The 8,169-nt window shown below is 49.0% G+C and overlaps 1 long non-coding RNA gene across 1 annotated transcript; it reads left to right on the forward strand.

Moving 5' to 3' along the window:
• The first annotated feature begins 399 nt into the window (after positions 1 to 399).
• LOC119877311 lies at positions 400 to 6,694 on the forward strand. The gene is made up of 2 exons (XR_005374551.1): positions 400 to 5,311; positions 6,112 to 6,694. It is a non-coding gene; the product is annotated as an uncharacterized LOC119877311 (long non-coding RNA).
• The last annotated feature ends 1,475 nt before the right edge of the window (positions 6,695 to 8,169 follow it).

Genomic DNA, 8,169 nt, shown 5'->3' on the forward strand with positions numbered 1-8,169 from the left:
CCACTGTGAGATGATGAGGGCTGAGCACATGAGTGGTCCCAGGAGCCAGTTCCAGAAGCCAGCGTTGACTGCATCACCTCGTGTGTGCCTGACCTCACTGTACAATTTCATCCTTACAGCCGCCCTCACGATCGGTATCTCCAATTCACGGATGAGAACACTGAGGCTCACAGGTCCCAAGGGCAGTAAGTGCCAGAGCTGGGATTTGACTGAGCTTATATCTCTGCACTTTGAAAAGCAGACAGCATCTTGGTCTGTGAGAATTCCTCTCTTGCATCTGGGGGACGGAGATGCTGAGCCAGCATGGAAAGAGCCTGAAGATACAAGTTTGCCTCACGACTGAGCCCCTAAATGTGAAGTGTGAGGCCTCAGCAGCCTAATATGTGGCCCCTTCTTTTCTTGGCATGGTTTTTAGAAGGACTCAGGAGCCTGAGCTGGGGAAGGAAGGGAGGGTGAGCCCAGCTCATGTCCACAGGACACATGTCAGCAGAAAATACACACCTAGTCAGAGGAATGCACTTTCACATTCTACACACACATATGCACATGAACCCTCATGATGTTCAAAGCTGTCTCCTCACCATTATCCCATTTAGGACTCCAATCAGGGCTGCCTCCTATGGTTGCTCATGCCGTGCACTGCACAATTGTAAGAGCCGCCAGTCACATGGACTGTGATGTGAGCAGCACCCCCTGGAGTAGCCTAACACAGTGGCCCTGTTCACAGTAACCTGGGAGGGAGCCAAGGAGACTTGGCCCATTTTGTAGCTAGTAGAAACTGAAGCTCAGAGACAGCCAGTGACTTACCCATGGGTCAAAGAATGAGTCAGTGGTTGGAACAAATTCTATGTCATCCTTTGTCTCCCTCCCCCAGGCATTTCACAAAGAATTCCTCTTTCTTTCTAAAACTTTGATTTACTTTCAAAAACAAATCATTTTGAACTTCTATCTATTTTTGAAGAGGAGCCATACTCATGTGATACAGAATTGTAAGGGTACGAAAGGATATAAAGAGAAAGCTGTTCCCCATCCACCCCGACCCCCAAACAGCCCCTGCTGCTGTCCTGTGCCCCCTTCTAGAGACAGTCTGTACACCTGTCACACCAGAGGGCGCGTACAGTGCCTGCACACCTTGCTGTTTTCACATTACGTGTCCTGCAGTGTATCAGAACATTTCAGGCTATGGGATTCTTCGTTTTACCCGTGAACAAAATTCCATCAAGTGGAGGCCTTAATTGCTGCCTAAGCAGGACCCACTGGTGTTCATTCACATAGGGCGTTTCCAATCTCTCCTGCAAGCAAAGGATTGCCAGATACTCCCCCTCCTCGAGCACAGAGTATCATTTCGTAAATCTGAAAACACACCTCAAGGATACATTCTTCATTTCTTTAAAATCAAAATGTTTCATTTTTGAAACAAACATAAAACACCATGAAAGGGCATATCAGAAAATATAAGAGGAGATCCATATCGCTCACCCCTACTTCCTAGAAGTGACCAATAATTCATATTATTTCATGTCTTGCACCTGTGGCTTAATATATATGATTGGTTGCAAAACCAGCCACAACACTTCACACCTCTTTGGGTGCACTGTCCCTTGTGACTTTGTAGCTCGTCCCACTAAGAGTCAGAGTCTGTTTCTCCCTACATTAAATCTGAGCTTGGCCCTATTCCTGGCTTTGGCCATTAGAATGTGGAAGTGATGGTGTGCCAGTTCCAGGCCTAGGTCTCAAGAAGCTTTACATGCTTCTGCTAACTCTTTTGGAACCTTGCTGCCCCATGGGAATAAACCATGGCTAGCCTGCTGGAAGATGAGAGATACATGGAACAGGGGAGACTCATCCCAGTTGCCCCAGTCAAAGTTCCAGAGAGCAGCTCCTTGAAATCTAATCTGATGTCCCAACTCCAACCCTTACCCCCTACCCCATGCCAGCTTCCCCAGCAAAATCAGAGCCCTCCATCCAACCAGAGGCAGAGTATAGCGACCTAGGTATCTCTACAGAGGTGGGAGGTGGGGGGTGGGCAAGGCTTGGAGGAAGCCATATGCATGCTCATTTTGTATGCCAGAGAGCAGAGGTCTTCCAAATGTGTCTTTGGGAGAAAAATTGTAAAATGGTCACCAAAGACTGTCCCTCTTACCTCCTGCCTGTTCTAGTTGGTCTTTCATTCACTCAACACACTTTTGTTGAGCACCCACTACATACCAGGTCTAGGTGTCAGGGATATAGCCATGAGCAACACTGACATTCTCTGCAAGTTACATGCTAAATGGATGAGACAGACAATATGCATTTAAGCTCATGATTATATGTCAGTAAGTAATAAGTGTTCAGAAAGAAATAAAGCAGGGTAAAGAGACAGCAGTGATGGGATAGCCAAGGAATGCCCATCAGGGAAGGGATGTGTGAACAGACACTGGAACAATAACAAGGAGTGAGCCCGGCAGACATTCTAGGCCAAGGGTGTAACAGCGTGTGCAAAGGCCTGGAGGTCCCTTTGTTCCTAAGATCCTGAGCTCAAGGTTGGAGTGAGTGTGCAGAAATGCTGGAGGAACAGCCAGGAGGCAGGTGTGGCTGGAGCAGAGTTAGCATGGGGTGTGGGGAGTGGGGAACAAGGATAGAGGTGTCTCCTGTCACTCCACTCCCTCTTCCAATCCTCAACACCCCCCCTCCCACCATCTGCAAACTGACCTCTCCATCCTTTTTCCTCTTGTCCAAGGCTGATCCCTCCCCCCAAGCTCTGGATCCCATTTAGCCCTTTATGCCTCCTCAGATGCCTCCTGCCTCCCTCCAGCCTGAGATTCTTAGCACACATCATTCCCTCTCCCTCCAAGTCCTCCCCACCCCTTTTCGCCTAGCTGTGCATCTTTTCAGGTCCAGGCAGGCCTCACATTTCCTGAAGGCTTCTCTGGTGCCCCAGGCTGGGTTGGAGGCCCTGTGGGCTCCCTCACTTGCCTGAGCTTCCACCCTGTGGATCTGACTCACTGGCAAGGTCATGAGCTCCCAGGGCCTAGCAAATGTCTGATTCCCCTTTGCATCCCCAGGCCTGAGCTCTGGGTTTGGCCAGGTATGCAGATGTCATTCCTATGGCTTCAGGCTAAGACATCTGGCTCCCCAGATGTGTCTTCTGCACCATCTCCCCTGCTTGTCCCTGTAGCCTGGGACAGTTGAGTCTCCGCCACCAAGACCTATTTGCTGCTCACTAAGCCGATCTGGTGTTTCCTGTCCACCCCCACCATAATAAGCCACTCCCATTCCTGTCTCCTTAGCCCAAATCTCCTCCATCAAAACCAGCTGGAGCCTGTTTTGATTGGAGCAGCACAAAGCACACGAGAAACAGCTAGACAGGTACGTTGTATGATGTCTGCCTGGCCCTCAGCTTCCTCACCCATTGGCTGGGGATGCAGTGGTACCCAAAGCATAGGGCAGGGGTGGGGAGTGGATGGTGTGTGCTTACCCTGTCTATTCCCCTTGGCCCTGGAATCCCTGAGGTGCTAGAGTTATCTCTGTAACCCCCCTCAGTGTCCAGAATATAACAGCTTCTCAGCAAATATATACGAAATATATAAAGATGCCATACTTTATGGTTTCCATTGCACAAACATTATTGTGTTCTGTCCTCGCAGCAATTCTTACCAGCATCCCGTCATTTCATATGAGCACACTGTGGCTCCTGAGCCAGGAAGACGGAGTCAGGAGGGCCTTGGCCATCAGCTTTGGCAAGACTCCTACCAGACATTCAGAGAGGTTGTGGGATCCGCCCAAGGCCAGCCCTTGAATCCTGATCCTTAGATTCCAGATCCTAAGCTCAAAACCCTTGCACATTCTTAAGTCCTCCCTATGACACTCTGAAGTGAGCAATGATATCACGCCCATTTTATAGCCCAGAAAACTGAGGCCCAGCTTGTGAATGACAGAGGCAGAACTTGACCCCAAGTCTGGGGACTATCTCTGTGTTCCTCACACATCTCCATACGTAAGCCGATTGATAATAAGGAGAGATGTTTTCTTTCCCTCTCTTTTGGCCTTTTTCCTATTTTTGAGGATTTAGGGTAGCAGCTGTCCTGGAAAAAACAGGACATGCAGTGCCCAGCCAGGCACCGGCTGGCTGGAGGTGGGAGGCAGGAGCTGTGAATTAATTGGTCAGCCCCTTTGAGTTGGGAGCAAGCCTCTGAGTGCATCTCCATTGTTTTGCGGCTTAGAGACCTGGGGAGGTGGAGTGCCTCACCTCCCAGCGGCCACACGTTGACCTTGGAGCTGGGGTGTAACTTCAGGCACTGTTGACGAATGGAAAGTAGCTGGAGTCCTGGGGCGGGGATACTGCCCTGTTTGTGTTTTGTCATCTGTCTTTGGTGTCCCAGGCTTTAGGGCTGGGTTAGGACTGTAAAAGCAGGGATGGTCTTAACGTTTGGTTATTTCTTGGCATGAAGAGGTAGGATGTGGGCATCCTGCAGCATTTAGCTGACATCCATATCCAATGGTAAAATCATGTCTCCTGCCTGGGACTGCTACACGGACATGCAATTAGTACCTGGCAACACACACACGCACACACACAAGGGTCTGCGGAGCCCCAAAGCTGAGGAAATCCTGCAGGTTTTGAAGCATTTAGTCAACACCTACTGTATACCAGGCACGCACTGACCACAACACTGGCTAGGGGTGCTGCGGATGACCTTGGTGCACCCTTAGCCTCCTGAAGCCTTGGTTGCCTCAGCTGGAAGGAGGAGATAATGATAATACTGGCCTCATGATCCTGTAGACAATGAGGGGGATAAACACCACAGCCTCGAGAGGGTCCATCCCAGCTGCCAAAGTACTGGTCAGGAACTGAAGCACAAACGGCTCTGTGAAAATTAAATAATTTGGCTCCTCCAAATCTTAGGAGATTTTTTTTTATCAATTTCATGTCATGGACTGGATGGAATTGGAACTAAAATCCACATGACTTTTGAATGAAATACACATGGGAAAGAGAGAAGAAGAAAACTCATGCTGACTACTCATAATAGCCAAGATAGGGAAACAGCCTAGGTGTCCAGCATCGATAAATGAATGGATAAAGAAGATGTGGTGTTCACGTACAACGGAATAGTATTCAGCCATGAGGAAGAAGGCAAGCCTGCCATTTGCTGTGGCTTGGATGAAACTTGAGAGCATGATGCTAAGCGAGGTAACTCAGAGAAAAACAAATACTATATGGTCTCACCTGTAGGCGGAATCTGAAAAAGTCAAACTCAGAGAAACGGAGTAGAGTCGTGGTCGCCAGGCATCAGGAGTGTGGAAAATGGGGAGCTCTTGGTCAAAGGTACAAACTTCCAGTCCTAAGATGAATAAGTTCTGGGGATCTAATGTACAGCATGCTGTTAATGCTGTTATAGCTAATGATACTGTATTGCATGCTTAAATATTCTCATCCCTGAGCACCTTAAACTTACACAATGTGTAATTGTGTGTCACGTGCCAATTTTATCTTAACCTGGAGGATAAAAGTGAAGGGAAAAAAGGGACGCATGCTGAAATATGTAGTAAACCATCAAGGAAATGATAAGCCAAGATCGAAAGAGTAAACAAAATATTTCCTCCTAGGGACACCTGGGTGGATCAGCCGTTGAGCGCCTGCCTTTGGCTCAGATCTTGATCCTGGGATCCAGGATCGAGTCCCGCTTTGAACTCCCTGCATGAAGCCTCCTTCTCCCTCTGCCAGTGTCTCTGCCTCTCTCTCTCTCTCTTTCTCTGTGTGTGTGTGTGTCTCATGAGTAAATATTTAGTTTTTTTAAAATTTTTATTTATTTATGATAGTCACAGAGAGAGAGAGAGAGCGAGAGAGAGAGAAGAGAGAGGCAGAGACACAGGCAGAGGGAGAAGCAGGCTCCATGCACCGGGAGCGCGATGTGGGATTCGATCCCGGGTCTCCAGGATCGCGCCCTGGGCCAAAGGCAGGCGCTAAACCACTGCGCCACCCAGGGATCCCTGTCTCATGAATAAATAAAATCTTAAAAAAATATATTTCCTCCTCGCTGGGACTTGCCCTTTGACTTTCTTAAAGGTATCTTTTGATGTTGTTAATTTCAATCAAGTACAACATCTGTATTTCTTCTTTCCCAGGTAGGGCGCCTTGTCTTCTGTTGAAATCCTTGCCTCCCGAAGGCCATAAAGACTGCCTTGAATGCTCTACACTGCAGTCTATCATCCACCTTGGATCATGTCTATGCATGGAGCATCAAGTCAAGGTTTGCGATTTTCCATATGATGTCCAGTCATTCCAGCATGATGTGTTGAAAGTCATTCCTTTCCCCCACTGAACTGCTGTGGTGCTTTGGAATATGGAACACTGCATAGCAACAAACACAAGAAGCTGCTGCCTCCTATGACAGCATGGGTAAAGTCTGTAGATTTTACGGTAAACGAGAGAAGCCAGACACAAAGGAATGTGCAGCACGATTCCATTTATAGGATGTTCCAAAGAGGCCTCTGCAGTGACAGGGTGATAGTGGATGCCTTGGGGTGGGGTGTCACCTGGGAGGGGGCACAAGGGATCCTTCTGGGGTGTGGAAGTGTTCTTTATCTCCACCTTGGGTGGTGCTCCACAGGTGTCTGCAAATGAAAACAAAAATCGATGAGCTGTACCATTAGGAACATTCTTTTAAATTAGTGTGCAAACAGCCACTGTTTGTATGCTATATGCTGATTAAAAAAAAAAAGTTCTTAGAGCACCCAGGAGGAAAAGATGCATTCAGGCAGCGGGTGTTCACTGTGGAAGCTGTGAAGAGACTTTTCAGAGCTGGAGAAATAAAAAGAGAAGCAGCCCCTGGAAGCTGGCCTGACTTCTAGCTGTTTATGTCCCCCCATGGGACATAAACAGGCTCACAAAACACCAACCTCACCCGAGGTCCCTCTGGGACAGTGAGAGGGTGAGACACAGCAAGGCCACTTCACAATTGTTTCTCAGCATGGACAAAACGAGGTCCCCATGCTACCCACAAAACCCCAAGCTCCCTCTCTCATTGAGCCTCTTATTAAGCTAAAATAAATATGTCTCTACCAATTATCACCTATCAGCATTATCATCGTTTTGGTCTCCCACTCTGTAGATGACACTGATTGAGGATCCTCGGTCGCACAATTGCTTCTGCTTTCTGGCAGCATCCAATCTGGTGAGCCCCTCCTACCTGTGTTCCTTCCCTAAATCACCCAGCTGAAGCCCAAATCCTATAATGAGTTCTTTTCAGCACTCTCTACAGAGAACTCAGAATCCCCATGAGCAGCAAGGCCACACTATTTAACTACTGGTGGCTCCAGGTGATCTGGCTGCAGGGCATCTATTGGACATTTGCCCAAAGTCCTGCAGAATAATCAGGTGTTTGCCATGCAGAGAAGGGAAAAGTGATCCAAGTAAAAGGCATAGATGAGCTAACACTTTTGCAGGAGGTGGAGGGACCCTGTTTGTGGATAGTGCTGGGGTGGGGGACATACAGTGGAGGTGGGTTGGGGCCAGAGCATGAGTGTTGAATGCTAAGCTATAGAATGATGCTGAGACCAGGGTGAAGGGCACAAGACCTGACCCTGGAAGAGTGAGCACCTCCTTCAGCTTTGCACCCGAGGCACCTCACTCCCCTCACACTAATTCCAACCCTACTGGAGTTTCTGGAATTGCCTCTAATTCAGAGCCAGCCCCAGCCTTGACTCAGTCTAGGGGGGACACCAGTCCCCATCAGTCTGGGGACACCCTAGACTCAGGCCAAGACTCAGGCCATGGGGACACCAGTGGGCAGAGCTGTCCCCAGTGCCATCTGTATGGCCAACCCTTTCTCCTGCTAACTATAGTAACTGTTTCTAGGCTTCAACTTGTGCCACACTCAGCTACCCCAGCTCCTGGCATGAGACTCAGTGTGGATTCATGGGCAAGGGGCCACCGACCTCCCACCCCTGATTGCCAACCCCCCAGGGCTTTTTGGCCTCTGTCCACTGCCCTCCATCCCTCCTGTAGACCCCTGCCTGTCAAAGACCTGGCCTCTCTCGTCAGCCCAGGACTCAATTTGGGTCCTCTCTGACCCCTGTGTCCTTTGGTGCTTGGCCACACCTGCCTGGCTCTCTTCGATCCCTGGGGCCTCTATGTGGCTGACTCCTGACTGGTAAGCTTTGAATGCTGGAGGTCAGGTAGGC

Source organism: Canis lupus, chromosome 20 (genome assembly GCF_011100685.1).
Source record: "Canis lupus familiaris isolate Mischka breed German Shepherd chromosome 20, alternate assembly UU_Cfam_GSD_1.0, whole genome shotgun sequence".
Classification (NCBI taxonomy): Eukaryota; Metazoa; Chordata; class Mammalia; order Carnivora; family Canidae; genus Canis; species Canis lupus.